This window comes from Megalobrama amblycephala, linkage group LG5 (genome assembly GCF_018812025.1).
Source record: "Megalobrama amblycephala isolate DHTTF-2021 linkage group LG5, ASM1881202v1, whole genome shotgun sequence".
Lineage (NCBI taxonomy): Eukaryota > Metazoa > Chordata > Actinopteri > Cypriniformes > Xenocyprididae > Megalobrama > Megalobrama amblycephala.
This window is the reverse complement of record NC_063048.1, coordinates 2,936,806-2,958,325: the sequence shown is the minus strand read 5'-3', so window position 1 is coordinate 2,958,325 and position 21,520 is coordinate 2,936,806. Positions and strand designations below refer to the sequence as shown.

Sequence of the window (21,520 nt, the reverse complement as noted above, 5' to 3'; positions counted from 1 at the left end):
ATAAACTCCACCCTCTTCCAACACGTACCAGGAAGAGACTGATTTATTATTTCTCTTTTCTGTCATACTGACTCTCACTTGGGTAAAGTTGGTTTTATATTCGCATATTCAGACTTCTGATCAGTTCAGACTTTCCAATAAATGTGCAATAAATTAATGTTTGCGATTTTAAGCTGCGACCTGATATTGACAACCAACGATTGTCAACTTACAACATTTTTCACAGTCGATCAAAATAGGCAAGTATTGTTTTAATGGCATATTTACTTGTGAATATCCACTGAATGTCCAATGTAGTGTGATTAACAAGACTATTGAATACGGATGTGCGAATGTGCGAATATAAAACCAACTTTACCCAAGTCTGACTCTCTTCTCTCTTGACAAAAGCAATAAATAATCAGCGATCAGTGGAGAATGAAGAGAAACACTTTCAAGAAGGATTTTTGAGACATTTGTTTCTGAACAGACAGCAGATCGTTGTGATTCTCAAGGTGATTCATTTTTAAAACCGTCGTTCAGAACGTGAAAGTAAAGTTCATATTGCTGGAGCTCAAACAGTGAAAATGGCTTCACTAAATGAAGAGCTTTCTTGTCCTGTGTGCTGTGAAATCTTCAAGACTCCTGTTACTTTATCATGTAGACACAGTGTCTGTAAAGAGTGTCTTCAACAGTTCTGGAGAACCAAGAAAACTCAGGAGTGTCCTGTCTGCAGGAGAAGATCCTCAAAAGATCGTCCTCCTTTTAATCTTGTGTTAAAAAACTCATGTGAGTCGTTCCTGAAGGAGAGAAATGAGACGCGTTCATCAGGATCTGAGGAGATCTGCAGTTTACACAGTAAGAAACTCAAACTCTTCTGTCTGGAGGACAAACAGCCTGTGTGTTTAAGGTGTACTAATTTACAGAAACACTTCAGTCACACATTCAGACCCATCAGTGAAGTGGTTTCATCATATAAGGTAAGACAAATGTCTCTTGTTTCACATGTAATTGAAAGTGACATGAGGGCCAAGTAGGGAGTAGGAGAGTAGTGAGTAGTGAACACACACACTACAAACCAATTCACTGTGGCGCACGGGGAGTGATTGGGGGTTTCATGTCTTGCTCAAGGGGCCTCATTTATAAAGCGTGCGTACGTACAGATTTGATCTTAGAATGTGCATACGCATAAATCCACGCCAACGCTCATATTTATAAATTCATCTTTGATGTGAAAAAGTGCTTAGTGCCACATCAGGGTCTGAACAGACACTTTTCCTTGTCAGATTACTGCAGGTTTTTGGAAATCTAAGCTGTTTTTGCAGCTCGCCATTCTAAATTAAAGGATTTGGATGATGACTGATGATTTATTTAAATGTAAATGACATTACTTATACGTCTTCTACAAGGCGGAGAACTGAAACCATTCAGCTGTGCACAAGTTCAAGATCATTTGCGATTTATAGATTTCACATCTGAAAGAGAGGCGAATGCTCGTTTTCTGTGTGTACGTTTATGCTATGAATCACATGTACGCACATCTGAGAAATGATCATAAGATCAAATGTAGGTCCGTTTTAATGCAACATTTTATAATTATATAAGGCCCAAGGGCACCTCAATCATTTCCTGCCGGTATTGAGAATCGACCCCCCTTTATCAGCAATAACTTCTGCTAATACATTTATACATTTTCACGCAGGTACAGATAATATTAGATAACCTTTTTGTTTTGCTTTAATAAATGACATTGTCTTTTACAAACTGTACTTTGTGTTTTCTCAGGCTGCCTTTATTTTAATTTCTGAATCAATTTAGTATCAGATGTTCACAAAAACAGAAGAAATCAGGATGAGGGCAAATACTTTTTCACAGCATTATATGATCATATCACTGTATTCTCTTCTTCTCTTCACTGTAATCTGGTGTTTTATGTGTTTTTGTTCAATTCTAGGAGGAGCTCAATACAGCACTGAAGTCCTTACAAGAGAAACTTCAACACAATGAAAAAATGAAAGGAGAGTTTGAGAAAACAGTTCAACACATCAAGGTGAGGAAACAGAATCGAGAGTCATTTTCATTACAGCTGTAGGATCACTATATACAGTTATGATCTGATATATTTAATATAATGGATTCCAGTTTATTATTTCTGTAAATGACGAGCAGCGATCTGCTTCTGGATCCGTTATATGTCGGTATCTGAGTTTATCTCTGATATGAATGATGTGAAGTGTTGATGTGTGTAGACTGAGATGATTGAAGTGAATGTGATTGATTTCAGTCTCAAGCTGAGCACACAGAGCGTCAGATTAAACAGCAGTTTGAGAAGCTTCATCAGTTTCTCAGAGATGAAGAAGAAGCTACAATCACTGCACTGAGGGAGGAAGAGGAGCAGAAGAAGCAGATGATGAAGGAGAAGCTGGAGGAGATGAATAGACACATCTCAGCTCTTTCACACACAATCAAAGACATGGAGGAGATGATGAAAAGCCAATGACGTCTGCTTTCTGAAGGTCTGATTTCAGATCATTGGTTGATCATTGGTTCATTGATTGAGTTCTTGCTGATAAATGGTGTGTTTGTTCTGCAGGAGTTTCCAGTCTCAAAGGAAAGGTGAGTGATCTGCTCCTGTCTCTGGTCTCTCTGGTTCTGATCCAAAGCCACTGCAGTTCTGACTCCTGAATGTTCTTCCAGAGTCCAGAGCTCACAGCCGGATCCACAGATGGCTTCTGGAGCTTTGATTCATGTGCCGCGATACTTGGGCAACCTGCAGTTCAGAGTCTGGAAGAAGATGCAGGGCATCGTCCAAAACAGTGAGTCTGACTGCAGAAAGAAAGAAAGAAAGAAAGAAAGAAAGAAAGAAAAATGACACGCTCCACTAATAATTTCTCAATCCAACATAATCAGTTAGTGAAACTCAACAGACAGTGAGAATAAACTGATTTAAATCAACACAGACTATAAGAGCCGATAACATGAAGATGATCAGATGCTGCTGAAGATCAGACACACACTTACAGTTTTTCATCTACAGCAGAAATCTCAACAGATCTCATTGATTTATTGTGATTTTAATTGATGGACACAAATGTCTGAATCACACATTTAATGTTTGTAGTTGATGATAAAATGAGTGTGAAACTAATAACAGCACTGACAGTGATCAGAGGAACATGTGCTTGATCAACAGTGTCATAATTCATAATAATCTGTGTTGGTTCAATCTTGATCATTATATGAACAATAAAAGCATCTGTTGATTGTGTCTCATCAGCTCCTGTGATTCTGGATCCAAACACTGCAGATCCATGGCTCGTCCTGTCTGATGATCTGACCAGTGTGAGAAACAGCAGGATCGATCAACCTCTTCCTGATAATCCAGAGAGATTTGACTGTTATCAATGTGTTCTGGGTTCAGAGGGTTTTAACTCAGGAACACACTGCTGGGATGTGGAGGTTAAAGAGAGTCAACGCTGGACTCTTGGAGTAACTACAGCATCAAACCAGAGGAAGGGATGTGTTTTCTTCAACACTGATGTCTGGTGTGTGTGGTATGATCCGTTTGGACTGTATTTAATTTCTGGTTTTCGTGTCAATCAGAAGCTTGATCGTGTGAGAGTGAATCTGGACTATGACAGAGGAACGGTGTCATTCTCTGATCCTGTAACTAACACACATCTACACACATTCACACACACCTTCACTCACACACTCTTTCCATTCTTCTGGTGTTATGACTCTCTGAGGATCTTACCGGTCAATAGTCAGTAATCGTTACTCCTATAGGTCTGGATCTTCCTGCTTTCATCATGTTTCCAATATTTAATACAGATCACATGAGTAAGAGTGCTGTTGATCTGAATATCAGTACGGTGGCTGTGATTGGGCCGTGATGATCACATGACTGATATCAGCACTACAGCAACACTCACACTCTCATATTTCATATCAACAGATCAATAAACAACAAGTTTATTTAATTAGAGTTTAGAAGAAGTTTAAAAAGCATTTTACACAATAAGACCAATTATTAGACCATTGTAGGATAATTACAGCCCAGAAAGTACTGCGTAATTACAAAGAATTTACAGCGTAACTTTCAATAATTATAGTGTAACTATACAGTAAGTAGGGCTGCACGATTAATTGCACGAGATTGTCATGCGTGTCTCGTCAGTAAAGCCGGTTCTGTGATTAGCGGTAAATGTCCATCACCTGCTTTCAAATGGAGCGGCACTTAATATACAGAGCCGTAGTTCGCGGACAAGCTACGCAATATCGTGTTCATAATCGCAGATGAATCGCTTTCGATTACGAACGCGATATTGCGTAGCTTGTCCGCGAACTACGGCTCTGTATATTAAGTGCCACTCCATTTGAAAGCAGGTGATGGACATTTACCGCTAATCACAGAACCGGCTTTACTGACGAGACACGCATGACAAAAGCATGCGATTAATCGTGCAGCCCTAACAGTAAGTATGTGTAAGTATAGGGGAACAATATGTAAAGTATTGGGAATAAAGGGATCCATTGGGGTCGTATGGATTACTGTAGTTATTACTGTTTGTGCTGTTTGATGCTTCGACTTTTAGGAACGCGTGAGCTTTCATTATAAAGCGTTCCCCTATTGATTTATTTTTTAAGGTTTAAAAACCTTTTTGTGTTCATCTTAAGAAGGAAAGTCGTATACATCTCAAATGGCATGAGGGTATAAGATGAGTAAACGGTGAGCACATTTCCGGGTGTATTGTATTTTCTTTTAATACAGAATAGCAAATGACATGGGATTCCCTCTTAAGATTCATCAGTGGAAAGAAAGAAAAAGAGGAACAAGAGAAGGAAGAAGCCAAGCAAGAGAAACGAATAAGAAGTGTTGTAACTTTAAATCTGTTTTGAAATAAGTTGTTTTTCAAATAAAGTTTTCCAACTGATATGACTGTTTGCGTTTTTTTTTTTTTTTTTAATTACTTACCCTGTAACTACATGAAATAAGAGGGTAACAAGCTCCACTTTAATTTACAGCCCGTAATGTCATATTTACCCTGTAACTACACGAAACAAAAGCATATTTCCCCATGTATTAATAAAGATTGCAATAGTTCTTTCTACTTGCTTTGAAACAACTTAATCAGTGCACTTTCTCGCTAAATTGCTCCCAAATGTAAGATTGTTGTCTATCATAACAGTATAAGTACCCCTTAGTTATAAAATACTTACAGTATAATTAAGTTATTTTCCTGGTTGCACTATAATTTTCCTTAGTTACACTATAATTATTGAATTTTACGCAGTACTTTCCGGGCTGTAATCTAAAGTTTGTCAATTTGCTAAATGTCACATAATTATATTTTTTTTTCTAGAAACTGAACCTAATTCTACACAGTTTCAGTGAATTAGTAAATGAATAATTGTTTGTTTCAGTTTAAATGATCATGTGTTCACTAAAATACATGTAAATGATGAACACTTAGAAACTCTTGATTAGCAGCATTTATGGATCTAATTTTAAAAAACAAAAAGTCAAAGTTTCTGTGATTCACTGAAATCTGACAAAGACTGAGCTTCAGAACAGAATCTGATGATCTCTAGTTTTTAAAAGTTTTGAACTACAGCATCATTCAGACACAGGCATTGAGAATCAGCGCATGAATCTCAACAATGACAATCAAAAGCTTCATGCTGCAGTGCATGCTGGGAGTTTTGTATGCTGGCACCCAGCATGCATTGCAGCATTAAGCTTTTGATTGTCACCATTTCTGATGTGTGAATGATGCAGTACCTCTGAATGTGTTGTGATGATGTCATAATCATCATGATTGTGTGATTCGCTGATCTCATCCTGTATTTATAAATCACAGAGTCTTTCTTTGGTGTAAAATAGTTCCTATCAGATCACATCTAACAATCATTACAGGTAGTAAGTTAATTTCACGTCATCTACTTACTGCTTAATTTAGTTCTTACAACATTGTGTGGAGCTGCTCGATGTTTATTAAGATTAAAAGTGCTTTATTTAGTTTAAAATCTGTATGAGGTGGTGAGAGGGTCTTTTACCCCACAGACACACGGAGCAAAACCAGCATGAGGCAGAAGACACACAGTAATGATACAAACACTTCAGCTAAAATAATGTTTTTAATAATGTCTAATCTAATACTTGTTTAAAACAGTCACTTTAGCAAAGTTTGTACTATTTTCTGTTTTTATTTTGATAAATAAAAGAATTCATTTTTGTTCAATAAACATACTGTTATTAATATATGTTCATTTTAAAAATACAGAAACAAAATTATTTAAAAAAAGTAAAGATTCTGAAAGCATTGAAGAAGATCACATAATAATTGAACCTCTGGTGCTCCTTATTTGTGAATCACACTCATCGTCCTCATGGTCAAAAGTGACCGGACACCTGTAACGTAACCTTATTTTTTCAGTAAAATCATTCTAATTTATTTTTGTTTCATAATATTTTTTCTTTTTGCATTTTGAGAGGGGTTTGTGGTAATAATTAATATTTATGCAGTAATTAATATCCATTTTCCCCATAGAAAATATATATATTTTTTTTTCCAGTTTATGCAGTATTTCAGGTTAAAGGACTTTAACTAGTCCTTTAAAATCCAATTTTTTGAAGGCAGGTTAGCGCCATCTGTTGAGAGTATAGAAAGAAAGCATGTAATATCATGGTGTAACCACTAGTTGCCTGTATAGCTCTCTATAAAGCAGCTTGTGAATTGCCTAGTTGTTTTTAGACATAATTACATATTTTTATTAGGTGGAAGATTTGAATATATACAAGTATACTTTTTTGTCAAATTTTAGATTTTTTTTGTTAGAAAAAGTGATTTGAAGTGTTAGTTTGTTGATTAGTTGATTCTAGTCAAACCTGAACATTGTGTTAGAAAGAGAACACAAGGAAGCATTTTGTTGCCAATTTTTTTTATTATTTAGAATTTAATAATATTATAAAAAAATGCAATTCATTCAGTCATAACACTTTATGTAAACATTTTTCAATGAACATGACTACCCTAGTAAAAAAGTATACTTCATTGTATTTTAAATATATTCGCTTTTTCTATAGTACATTGCAAATATACTAACAAAAAATGTACTATCTTTAAATATATATGTAACCCTCTTTGTTGATGTGCTTCCCCGACTGTCTCTGCGTTGTGTTGGTGTTGGAGGGGTATTTTGCATTGTCACTGAGAGAGAGCTGTTATGAATGGTACCATATCATTGAGTCTATTTTAAGTGATTTTTCTATCTTGGATTCAAGTTGTGAATAAATTTTGTATTTTTATATGATGCCCACGTTTCCTGCCTACACTTATTTCTAAGAGAATCGAACCTGTGTGACCTAATAACAAACTCTGGGGTTTATTTCTATTTCCTGGGTGAAACCCTCCCAGGTGGTGTAGTCGAATTTTCTAAAAGTAGATAAACTTGGGCTTGTGGGTGTTAACCTGTACCGCTCCCTCGCCACAAAAGGCAACTATACATTAGTGTTTTACTTTCTTATTATTATGAACATTATTTTGTTTTTTATAAAAAAAATTCATAATCATTTATAGTTATGTATGTAGTTGTCATTGATTTATCATTATTATGGTAGTACTTTAAAACATAAATAATACACAGAAACAAAACATAAATGACTGGTTAATCAAACATACTCAAACATACTCATAGTGTTTAATATAGTAATATTGACTGTAAAAGAGTAGTTGTTACAATGGAGACACTGGAGGCAGATGTAAAAGCAACAATGGTTTGTTTATTGAAGAAACAGCAGAGCAACAGGTGAGGGAGTGAAGTTAAAGCAGTTCTTGAATGAGAATGAGAGGGTGATACTGTCCTTATGTAGTATTTCAGATGCTGATGGAGACTGGCGCAGGAGACTGATGGCGGAGACACTCACACACACAGGCAGGTAGGAACACGAGGAGAACAGGAGACGAAGGAGACGAAGGAGACGACTGGAGCAGGTAAGTATAGCATCTGGAGTCCTTGAGGTAAGCATACATGTAGTAGTGCAAACAAGACCGGACAGTGAGTGTGTGTGAGTGTGGGGTTTATATGCTGGTGGCGATGATGGTGTGATGAGCTTCAGGTGGCGGTGATCAGTATGCTGGTGACTGAGTGCGTGGGTAAGGGAGTGAGGTGGAACCTGACGTGTCTGTGACAGTAGTTTGTACCCTTAAAGTCTAATAAAGCTATTTTGTATTGACACACTTCTAAAATGATTTTCTTTGGAAAAAAGCCTCATATCAGTGTAAAAGACGTTTACAAATATTTATCTCAGTGTAAAGAACATAGTCATGGTGTTTAATATAGTAATATTTACTGTAAAAGTGTAGTTTGTACCCTTAATGTGTAGTAATGCTATTTTTATTGACACACTTCTAAAATTAATGTCTTTGGAAAAAAATATCATATCAGTGTAAAAGAAGTTGCAAAATATCTATCTCAATGTAAATAATATAGTCATAGTGTTTAATGTACAAATATTGCCTGGAAAAGGATACTTTGTACCCTTAAACTGTAATAAAGCTATTTTGTACTGACACACTTCTAAAATTAATATCTTTTGAAAAAAGCATCATATCAGTCTAAAAGAAGTTGCAAAATATTTATCTCAATGTAAAGAACACAGTCACAGTGTTTAATATAGTAATATTGACTGGAAAAGTATAGTTTGTACCCTTAAAGTCTAATAAAGCTATTTTGTATTGACACACTTCTAAAATTAATATCTTTTGAAAAAAGCCTCATATCAGTCTAAAAGAAGTTGAAAAATATTTATCTTAATGTAAAGAACAGTTGAAAAGTGTTTAATGAAGTCATATTAACTGAAGAAGTTTAGTATCAAAGGCTTAAGGCTGTGTCGATGGACACACACAGTTCCAGTTCAATAGCTTTTGAAAACACACTCACAGCCTTTCAAAAGTAGTTGGAAAATATTTATACTAATGTAAATAACAAATGAAAAGGGTTTAATGATAATTTTAACTGAAGAAGTTTAAAACATAAATGACACACACAAACAAAACATAAACGACTGGTTAATCAAGCTACTTAATACAGGGTTTCAGAGTAAAGTAAACTTGGCCGCATATTCACCATATTCACCTTACCACCGTTTTGACGGCTGGTAACTGTGCACTTTAGAGCGCTGAAAAGCTGTTATCACAGCTGGTAAGAGCAGCGCCTGCAAAGAGAGTGCACACGACAGGCTGCACATTCCCTGTCTGTGTTGCAGCGGCTTTCCCCTGCGTGCTTCGGCACTGAAAGAGTTTAGTCCCTGAAAGAGCTTACACGAATAGTTCGCGTCTTTTTAAAGATGTTGTTCTACTTGTGTGCTGCTGGATGCGGTCGTTGCCTGGCGCCTCGGGATGGTCACCAACGCTGTATCGCGTGCTTGGGATTAAGGCACGCTGAGGCGGCGTTTGTGGACGAGTCATGTACCCATTGTGGGAAGATGACCGTCGCGGAGTTGCGGTCTAGACTCCAGTTCCTGCAAAGGGGCGGAGTCCCGGTGCCGTTGCCTCGTTCCAATCCTCCCCAGAGGGTTGCGTCGGGCGGCGGCACTGGTGACCTGAGGATCACGGTGAGCGCGCTTCCTTCGGGGAACCAACCCCCAGGAACCCTCATCCCTCCTGCACTCCGCAGCCAGTAGAGCTGCCGGGGGAACGCGGTGGGCCACCCCAGAGGTGTGTACCATCCGTATCCTTCGGAGCTCCCCAAGACGACCGGATATCGATCGCTGCATCGGAGGGTGAGCCTGACGCTTCTGGGGATGAGGATTCGGCGCAGCTGCCTCCTTCGGGAGTGACAACTGTGCCCGATTCAGACCCGGAAATGATGGCTATGCTTTCCCGGGCCGCCAACAGGGTCGGGCTCGTGTGGAATCCTCCACCGTGTCCCGAACCCTCGAGGTTGGACGATTGGTTTCTCGGGGTGGCAAGGGCTGGTTCTCAGGCCCTCACCCCAGTGCCTTTCTGCCCGGAGGTGCATGAAGAACTCACTGGCACGTGGACGGCACCTTTTACTGCCCGAAACCGTGTCGGTGGGTCCTCCTCCCTCACCACCCTTGACGACGGGGCAGCGAAGGGTTATACGCGCATACCCCCTGTGGAGCGGGCCGTTGCTATGCAACTGTGCCCTAATTCCACCTGGCGGGGGGAGCCGTCTCTCCCTTCCCGAGCCTGTAAGTACTCATCGGATCTTACCGGCAAGGCTTACCAGGCCTGTGGGGAAGCTGCCTCTGCCCTACACGCTATGGCGTTGTTGCAGGTCCATCAGGCCAAGGCACTGAAGGATCTGCACGAGGGTGGCCATGACCCACAGGTTCTTCAAGAACTTCGTGCTGCGACGGACCTCGCGCTTCGTGCGACGAAGGTCACGGCGCTGTCAGTGGGTCGTGCGATGTCCACACTTGTGGTCCAGGAGCGCCATCTCTGGCTGTGTTTTGCGGACATGAGGGATACCGACAAAGTCAGGTTCCTTAATTCCCCCGTGTCCCAGACCGGCCTCTTCGGCAACGCGGTCGAGAACTTTGCCCAACAGTTCTCGGCTGTACAGAAGCAGTCTGAGGCTATCAGTCACATCCTGCCGAGGCGGTCAGCTGCTGCTCCACCACCGCCCGCAGCACCTCAGACTGCCCGTCGCCGAGGGCGCCCCCCTGCGGCCGCCCCCGCTCACGCGCCCCAGCAGCAGCAGCCTCCAGCTAAGCGGCGCCGTGGAGCCGGTCGCGGTCGGGGCGCCCAGCCAGTTCCGCCACCCCCCAAGAAGAAGGGTGGCAAGGCCAAGTCCAAGCGGCTCTAGGACGGGCGACCCGGAGATGGATGGGACTGCTCTACAGGAGATGGTGACCGCACCGCTCCTTCCCCCAGAGGAGGGCCAGGTGGAGAATCTTCTGTTTCCTTCTGTTTTTGTTCATCAGCCAGCGGTACCCAAATTTTCAATAAAAGAGCAGTTTCCTCTATCTCCGGGTCCAAAGAGGGCTCGGAGAGCAGTGGAGGGCAAGAACCTCACCACTCTCATCCCCCTCTTCTGTCGCCAGCGGACAGCAGCGTGCAGCAGGCAGTCAAAGCCTCGACTGCTCCCTCTGTCCACCCTTGGAAGCAGGTAAGTGTTGCACAGCACACTGTGACGCCGCTTCGGGCCGCCTCGCAGAGAGAGCCTCCCGGGCCGCGTCCCTGCATTCCACCTCGTTGCCCCGCTGCGGGTACGCCTGTCGTTCCTCTGGTCCCGCTGGTGCGGTCTCTGGGAGCCTGGCTAGCGCTCACCAGTCCGTCCCGTTGGCTCATTCGGACCATCAGGCTCGGCTACGCAATTCAGTTCGCCCGGCGCCCCCCCAGGTTTAAGGGCGTCCACTTCACTGTAGTGAAAGATGCCGATGCCCCTGTCTTGCGTGCGGAGATCGCAGTCCTACTGGCGAAGGATGCGATAGAGCCGGTCCCTCCAGCCGATATGAGGTCAGGGTTCTACAGTCCCTACTTCATTGTACCCAAGAAAAGCGGTGGGTTACGACCTATCCTGGACCTGCGAGTCTTGAATCGGAGCCTTCACAAGCTACCGTTCAAGATGCTCACGCAGAAACGCATTTTCGAATGCATCCGTCCCCAGGATTGGTTTGCAGCGATCGACCTGAAGGACGCGTACTTTCATGTCTCGATCCTCCCCCGACACAGGCCATTCCTGCGGTTCGCGTTCGAAGGACGTGCATACCAGTACAGAGTCCTACCCTTCGGGCTGGCCCTGTCTCCCCGCGTCTTCACGAAGGTCGTGGAGGGAGCCCTTGTTCCCATGAGAGAACGGGGTGTTCGCATCCTGAACTATCTCGACGACTGGCTCATTCTAGCACAGTCTCGGGATCAGTTGTGCGAACACAGGGATCTGGTGCTCAGACACCTCAGCCAGTTGGGGCTTCGGGTCAACTGGGAAAGGAGCAAACTCGCCCCCGTGCAGAGGATCTCTTTTCTCGGTATGGAGTTGGATTCGGTCGAACAGATAGCACGCCTCACAGAGGAACGTGCTCGCTCGGTGTTGAACTGCCTGAATACGTTCAACAGCAGGACAGCGGTCCCACTGAAATTCTTTCAGAGGCTCCTGGGGCATATGGCGGCTGCAGCGGCTGTAACACCGCTCGGCCTGCTTCATATGAGACCGCTTCAGCACTGGCTTCACGGCCGAGTCCCGAGATGGACGTGGCAACGCGGCACGTTCCAGGTGCCAGTCACTCAGGAGTGCCGCCAAACCTTCAGTCCGTGGTCGGACCCTTTGTTTCTCCGGGCAGGAGTGCCCCTAGAACAAGTGTCCCGGCATGCTGTGGTTTTCACAGATGCTTCTGCCACCGGCTGGGGTGCCACGTACAACGGGCATACAGTGTCAGGGGTTTGGACAGGACCCCATCTGCATTGGCACATCAATTGCCTCGAGTTGCTGGCAGTACGCCTTGCTCTGAGCCGCCTCAAAGGCCTGCTACGGGGCAAGCATGTACTGGTCCGTACGGACAACACCGCGACAGTTGCGTACATCAACCGTCAAGGTGGTCTACGCTCCAGTCGCATGTCGCAACTCGCCCGCCATCTCCTCCTGTGGAGTCGGAAGCATCTGAGGTCGCTTCGCGCCATTCATGTTCCCGGTGTGCTCAACCGTGCGGCCGACGAGCTATCACGAGCTGCGCTGCCAGGAGAATGGCGACTCCACCCCCAGGCGGTTCAGCTGATATGGAGAGAGTTCAGAGAGGCTCAGGTAGACCTGTTTGCCTCACCAGAAACCTCCCACTGCCAGTTGTTTTACTCTCTGACCGGGGGAACACTCAGGACAGACGCACTGGCACACAGCTGGCCCCGGGGCCTGCGCAAATATGCGTTTCCCCCAGTGAGCCTACTTGCACAGACCCTGTGCAAAGTTAGGGAGGACGAGGAGCAGGTCTTGCTAGTTGCGCCTTACTGGCCTAACCGGACCTGGTTCTCAGAACTCTCACTTTTCGCGACAGCCCCTCCCTGGCCCATTCCTCTGAGGAAAGACCTTCTCTCTCAGAGACGGGGCACTCTTTAGCACCCGCGTCCAGACCTCTGGAAACTCCATGTCTGGTCCCTGGACGGGACGCGGAGGTTCTAGGTGACTTACCCCCCGAGGTACTTAACACCATCACTTCGGCTCGCGCACTGTCTACGAGACGTGCTTACGCCTCGAAGTGGAACCTGTTCATTGAGTGGTGCTCTTCTCGCCGAGAAGACCCCCGAAGATGCTCGATCGGAGTCGTGCTTTCCTTCTTGCAGCAAGGGTTGGAGCGTAGGCTGTCCCCCTCCACCCTCAAAGTCCATACTGCTGCTATCTCCGCTTACCACGACCACATAGATGGCAAATCTGTTGGTCAGCACGACCTGGTCGTCAGGTTCCTTAGGGGGGCGAGACGGTTAAATCCTCCTTGTCCCCCCTCCATACCCTCTTGGGCCTGGCCTGGCCTGGCTATGTGCCCAAGGTTCCCACCACTCCCTTCAGGGACCAGGTGGTGAGCCTGCAAGCGCTGCCCTCGGAGGAGGCAGACCCAACCCTGGCTTTGCTCTGTCCAGTCCGCGCTTTGCGACTGTACATAGACAGAGCTCGAAGCTTCAGGACCTTAGACCAGCTCTTTGTCTGTTACGGAGGCCAGCAGAAGGGAAAGGCTGTCTCCAAGCAGAGGATGGCCCACTAGATAGTGGATGCCATCGCCCTGGCCTACCAAGCTCAGGGCGTGCCCTGCCCGCTCAGGTTGCATGCTCACTCCACGAGAGGTGTAGCATCCTCCTGGGCGCTGGCTCGTGGCGCCTCACTAACAGACATTTGTAGAGCTGCAGGCTGGGCGACACCTAACACGTTCGCTAGATATTATAGCCTTCGTGTCGAGCCGGTCTCCTCCCGTGATATCGCCTCATGTCAGAGGCACAGAGAGGCCCCGGCTTAGTGTCGGCTTGCTGCGCTGCATGCGCTTCTTCGCTCCAGAGAGTCCCTACGGGCAGACCCTGTTGAGTCCTCCAGTTACCCTTCGGCAGCCGACGTGGCGGAGCGTCTGGCGCCAGGCCTATACTCCATTGTATCCTTGAGAACCGGATTTAGGCTGGGTTCCATATGTGTGACCCTACGGGGATTCCATATGGTTTTTCCACGGTTGCTCCTAAACGAAGCCCGTGTCTTTCCCTCTGGGAGAACCCATCTCTCACTGAGTGGAGTCACCCCAGTTCTTCCATATGTTGTGCAACCTACAAGGTTAGTCCATATGTACTTCTCCACATAACTCCTTCGGGGAAGGATGTGGCTTAGCAGCGTTCCTTTCCTAACGAAAGGCTACGCTTTCCCAGCGTTATCCAATAGTCTCACTGAATGGGTTTGGGAACAACAGTGATCGACCCTCTCTGTGTGTTAGCCCTGTCCCACCGTCCGCAGGCAAGGGGGTTCAGGTCGCTTACAACAGAGCGCTGGAGGAGGGCAGCTCCTGTGGCGCTTTGGTAGGGGATTCCTATTCGTTGGTCTGTCCGACGTACGTCGAACGTGACCGACTGAATGGGAACGTCTCGGTTACAAAGGTAACCCTCGTTCCCTGAAGGAGGGAACGGAGACGTACGTCCCGTCGCCACAGTCGTTGTCCTGCTGTGCTGCCGCCTGCTTAGTTCGGCTCCTCAGCGAAAACCTGAAGATGCAACGCACCTGCTGCTCATTATATACCCGCGCTGCAAGGCGAGCAGCTGATGCATATGATTGCATGCCAATGTGCATTGGCTCGTTTTAGTTACACTTGAAGTAGATTGGCCTCTCTGGCGAGATTCCTATTCGTCGGCCTGTCCGACGTACGTCTCCGTTCCCTCCTTCAGGGAACGAGGGTTACCTTTGTAACCGAGACGATATCAGTAATCAGCATATGAATCTCAACAATGGTGACGATAAACAAAATATTCAGAAAGATAAATTAGACATAAAAGCGAATAAAACAGAACAAAAATCACAGCAAACAACTATCGTTTTCGAATAATAGTTAGAAAAAAATATTGTACAATTCAGCTGCATTATTTATTAATAGTGTGATGCATTCTGGGAGGTTTTTTTTGTTTACCATGGTACCCAGCATGCATTGCGGCATGAAACTTTGGTCACCGTTGCTGAGACTCATGGGTTGATTGTTGATGTGTTCTTGTGTCACTGCAGAAAAGACTCTTTTTTTAATTTATTAATATAATCACATGTTGACAATTACATTCAAATTAACACTGGATAGTAAGGAAAACCCACGATTCTAGTATAACCATAATTTCCGATCTTTTATCTTTCCATAACATTACGATTATTCATATACTGCAAACATGTTTGTTAAACAAACTGTCTCAGCAATCAAAGAACGCCACTACTTATAACAAAACTTTAGAGACCAACAACTGGAAACATCAATCACCATCACGGTAACCTTAAATGAAAGAAATATAAAAGTTGTGTTAATTATCAATAAGAACTGCTGCAGACGTCTGACAGAAATAAATGTAAGTGAAGTTAGTAATAAGTGAAGCTGTTAATGCTGTTTGTGGAGTTCTTTAATCCTCCTCTGCTGAGATATTAAGAGATTTAATGTCTTTTGCCTTCAGTTGATTTCAGGCTGGTCGATTTGTTGCTATAAGTTAAATTACGTTGTGATTTCATTGCGTGATGACATCATCACGTAGCCAAAAATGCAAATCTCCGTTTTTGTGAAGTAGACATAATAATAATTTTGTAATATGTTCAGATTTTGTAATATTTCAATATAGATGTGTTCATAAAAAAAGGATATACAAATATAATTTGTAAAAGTAGTAACATCTTTATGATCACATATTACTTTTTTTTAATGCAGTACAAATTGGGTGAATAAACATTGTGGTACCCTACCTTTCTCATAAATGTCCAGTAAACCATCTTGAAAAAAAGTTTTTACACTACTTTTTGAAGTGTTCACCCAAGTTAAACATCCTGTTTGCTGTTATACTTTGTGAATGCTTGTCAATAATCTGTGATATGTGATAATTCTGCAGGACTGTAAACATCCGTCAATGCACATGATTTGTGATATTGTGAGAGTTTATTGTTAAACGAAGGTGTCATACAACAGGAAAACATAAAAGATAGTTTAGAAGTTTAGAAGTTCAGCCATTCATTTTATTTAACACGTGGAGAACACTGTTTTTATTACCACTTCAAACCAGAAAAACAGAGGTGAATAAAACAGCAATACATGGGCTGTATGCTCTGTAGGTATAGAAACAGAAACAGAAAAATATATATATTCTATATTGTACATAGTTGGATAAAATGTAGTTGTCTGTTTGCACAAAATAAAACAATATCGAAGTGTTGAGACGCTCCCTATGTGGTTTTCCGCACAACACTGGACATTCAGCAAGTAAGTAAGCGATTAAACAATATATGGCCGTTTTGTTCGATTGTGGAAAATGTACAGGTTGAGAATAGTTAGTTGTCAATAGCATGCCATGCTTTGTATTTGCAAATATTTACTTCAAAGCACATATAATTAGACAAATCTTAAACGTGGAAGTCCGAATGTGCGAATATAAAACCAACTTTACCGAAGTAGAGCAACTGTCCAGGTAAATCAGGGTATCTTCCGTTCATTCATGTTTTGATTTGATATTGAAATCAGAAAAATGAGAAAACCGCACCTTTTTTCGTTTTTCATTTTTAAAATGATAACGAAAAAACAAAAAACTGACTTGATTTTTCTTTTTTCGTTCTGGGGTTGGTAACAAATATCTTGAATATTCGATCTCTACATGTGGGCGGGAACGCCTCTTTCAGCTGATTGGTCAACCAGACGTCAAACCATGTCGTCATCAGTTGTTCGTCGGTTCAGCTCAACAGAATAAAAGTCCCTTGCTCTACAGCTGTACGGATTCTTAACGCGTTTATTCTACATTTTATGTCTTTCTCACGAAATATTAATTTACTTTGCAGCTGTACACAATTACCCCCATTCTACAACTTTGGCACAATTGTTTTATTGAAGTGACCAACTATAAAAATCTAGCGAAGCTGCTCAATCAGGGTATCTTCCGTTCATTCATGTTTTGATTTGATATTGAAATCAGAAAAATGATAAAACCGCATTTTTTTCGTTTTTCATTTTCAAAATGAAAACGAAAAAACAAAAAATTGGCTTGATTTTTCTTTTTTCGTTCTGGGGTTGGAAACAAATAGGCAGTTTGAATATTCGATCTCTACATGTGGGCGGGAATGAAACGCCTCTTTCCGCTGATTGGTCAACCAGACGCCAAACCATGTCGTCATCGGTTGTTCATCAGTTCCACTCAACAGAATAAAAGTCCTTCGCTCTACAGCTGTACCGATTCTTAACGCGTTTATTCTACATTTTATCTCTTTCTCACGAAATATTAATTTACTTTGCTGCTGCACACAACTACCCCCATTCTACAACGTTAGCACAATGCCTGTTTTATTGAAGTGACCAACTATAAAAATCTAGCGAAGCTGCTCAACGCACTGGGCAGCGAATGTATAGGCATACATTGAATTAAAAAGTGCAAATCAGTAGCCGACGTAAATATGCAGCAGTCATAACTTTTGTTTTAGACAACACCCTGAGTTTTGGGATCTGGGATGAATTTGAAATATGACAGATATGAAAATATATTACATGTTATTAGTTCATCAAAGCTGTGCTATAGAGAGATGGACTTAAAATGCGAATTGGATGATTTGATGGTGGAGGTGAACTCGTTTAAAATAGGCTATAATCACACATTTAAAAAAAGTAAAATAAATAAATAAGTAAAGGGAAAAATGTTAAAACAGTGTTAAAAAATAACCATAATAGTGCTCTCTTAAGAATATATCAATTATACTTTATCAATATTAGGCTATATATCAAAACCCTGAAATAACACTAACAATAAGGAGATAAAGAGTATTTTATAGCCTATTTATTGTCATCTGTCTGTGTCAGAAATTAACTGTAATTGATTTAATTGATTAATTGATTTACAGGGGATTTTAGGATTTTTTTTCCTAATCTTATTAGATATGTATGCTTTCTTTAATGTTAAGTTCTTAAATTTAGTCATTTAAATTAGAATAATATGATGCTATAGGTTGTTACCAGTTAAATCAGTATCAACCAAAGGCTTGCAGAGGTGTCAAAGAAGCAGCACCTGAAGTTGCTTTTTTAGATTTATGAGTTAGATTGCTCAAAGAGGGCAGTATATGTGTACGAATTACAATTGCATAATGTAATGATATTAATGTTTTACACATCATTTTGAATACAGAAAATTTTAAATGACAAAATGAAACGATAATTGGATTATGAAATTAATGTCGCCAGTAGGTGTCAGCAAGTCTTTGTGTTAATGATTGAGTCATTTATTTAAGCGATTCGTTCAAAACGCTGATTCATTCAAGAATATATCAGTTGGATCTCTATAATCTTTTGGGCCATTGAATCACTCAGTCAACTGATTTGTTCAAAGACTCTGATTCATTCAGGAATGAAACACTGCTCTGTGCGCTAGGAGTCAGTCAGACAACGGTTCTGATCTGCATTGGAAGTTTAGTCGGCAGAGAAATTAAAACACTGGTTTGTGTGACATTCATTAATACTCAATATTAATGAAATAAACTCAGAATATTGCCTTAAACAAAAGTTATAGCTTTAAGAAAAGGAAAAAATAGCATGTTGCCTATTATATACATATATTATGAAACAGAAGGATAACTGAATGACATTTGACATGTCCTACACTTCTCTATGAAAAAAAAATAGAATAGGCATAATAGATGTGCTGTGACTGTAAAATACACACACACACACACACACACACACACACACACACATATATATATATATATATATATATATATATATATATATTTTTTTTTTTTTTTTTTATTTTTTTTTTTTTTTCATAGCCTATCTATCATTTCAATTCCATCCCATGTTGTCTAAAACAAAAGACATTTTTACACTCAATGTATCGAAGTTGTAGGCTGGGGGTAGTTGTGTGCAGCTGCAAAGTATATTAATATTTATGAGATAAACTAATATTTCTTGAGATGAATTAATGTCTACACTGAATTAAGCCCTGACTCTGCATCAGAACGATTTGTGTCAAGCCATTCACTAGTCTGGCTATTTGATGAGAAAGAGATAAAATGTAGAATAAACGCGTTAAGAATCCGTACAGCTGTAGAGCGAGGGACTTTTATTCTGTTGAGCTGAACTGATGAACAACTGATGACGACATGGTTTGACGTCTGGTTGACCAATCAGCGGAAAGAGGCGTTTCATTCCCGCCCAGAGATCGAATATTCAAACTGGTTATTTGTCTCCAACCCCAGAACGAAAAAAGAAAAATCAAGCCAATTTTTTGTTTTTTCATTTTCTTTTTAAAAATGAAAAACGAAAAAAAGTGCAGTTTTCTAATTTTTCTGATTTCAATATCAAATCAAAACATGAATGAACGGAAGATACCCTGATTCTGCTCAATTTCATTTACAAAATGAAAACGAAAAAACAAAAAATTGGCTTGATTTTTCTTTTTTCGTTCTGGGGTAGGAAACAAATAAGCAGTTTGAATATTCGATCTCTACATGTGGGCGGGAATGAAACGCCTCTTTCCGCTGATTGGTCAACCAGATGTCAAACCATGTCGTCATCAGTTGTTCATCGGTTCAGCTCAACAGAATAAAAGTCCCTCGCTCTACAGCTGTACGGATTCTTAATGCATTTATTCTACATTTTATGTCTTTCTCACGAAATATTAATTTACTTTGCAGCTGCACACAATTACCCCCATTCTACAATGTTGGCACAATGCCTGTTTTATTGAAGTGACCAACTATAAAAATCTAGCGAAGCTGCTCAACACACTGGGCAGCGAATGTATAGGTAGGCTATACACTGAATTAAAAAAGTGCAAATCAGTAGCCTATCGATGTAAATATGCAGCAGTCATAACTTTTGTTTTAGACAACACCCTGAGTTTTGGACATGGGATGAATTTGAAATATGACAGATATGAAATATATTACATGTTATTAGTTCATCAAAGCGGTGCTATAGAGAGATGGACTTAAAATGCGAATTGGATGATTTGACGGAGGTGAACTCGTTTATGCCAATTCGAAATAGGCTATCACACATTTTAAAATAAATAAATAAAGGGAAAAATGTTAAAACAGTGTTAAAAATAACCGTTATAGTGCTCTCTTAAGAAGATATCAATTATACTTTATCAATATTAGGATATATATCAAAACCCTGAAATAACACTAACAATAATAAGATAAAGAGTATTTTTATAGCCTATTTATTGCTATCTGTCTGTGTCAGAAATTAACTGTAATTGATTTAGTTGATTAATTGATTTTCAGGAGATTTTAGGATTTTTCCTAATCTTATTAAATATGTATGCTTTCTTTAATGTTAAGTTCTTAAATTTAGTCATTTAAATTACAATAAAATGATGCTATAGGTTGTTACCAATTAAATCAGTATCAAACAAAGGCTTGCAGAGGTAGCAAAGAAGCACCATCTGAAGTTGCTTTTAGATTTATGAGTTGTTAGATTGCTCAGAGAGGGCAGTATATGTGTAGGAATTACAATTGCATAATGTAATCATATTAATGTTTTAAACATCATTTTGAATACAGAAAATTTTAAATGACAAAATTAAACGATAACTGGATTATGAAATTAATGTCGCCAGTAGGTGTCAGCAAGTCATTGTGCTAATCATTGAGTCATTTATTTAAGCGATTCGTTCAAAACGCTGATTCATTCAAGAATATATCAATTGGATCTCTATAATCTTTTGGGCCATTGAATCACTCAGTCAACTGATTTGTTCAAAGACTCTGATTCATTCAGGAATGAAACACTGCTCTGTGCGCTACGAGTCAGTCAGACAACGGTTCTGATATGCATTGGAAGTTTAGTTGGCAGAGAAAATAAAACACCGGTTTGTATGACGTTCATTAATACTCAGTCTAATGAGTAATGAAATGAACTCAGAATATTGCCTTAAACAAAAGTTATAACTTTAAGAAAAGGAAAAAATAGCATGTTGCCTATTATATATATATGATACACAAGGATAACTGAATATTTGATATTTGACATGTCCTACACTTCTCTATGAAAAAAAAAATAGAAACAAAATAGAATAGGCATAATATTCATAGCCTATCTATCATTTCATATCCATCCCATGTTGTCTAAAACAAAAGACATTTTTACACTCAATGTTTCAAAGTTGTAGGCTGGGGGTAGTTGTGTGAGGCTGCAAAGTAAATTAATGTTTATGAGATAAACTAATATTTCTCATGATGAATTAATGTCTACACAGAATTAAGCCCCGACTCGAACGATTTGTGTTAAGCCATTCACTAGTCTGGCTATTTGATGAGAAAGAGATTAAATGTAGAGTAAACGCGTTAAGAATCCGTACAGCTGTAGAGCGAGGGACTTTTATTCTGTTGAGCG

At 41.0% G+C, this 21,520-nt stretch overlaps 1 pseudogene; it reads left to right on the top strand.

The window, feature by feature from the left end:
- The first annotated feature begins 272 nt into the window (after positions 1-272).
- Positions 273-4,168, top strand: LOC125268109 (annotated as a pseudogene).
- The last annotated feature ends 17,352 nt before the right edge of the window (positions 4,169-21,520 follow it).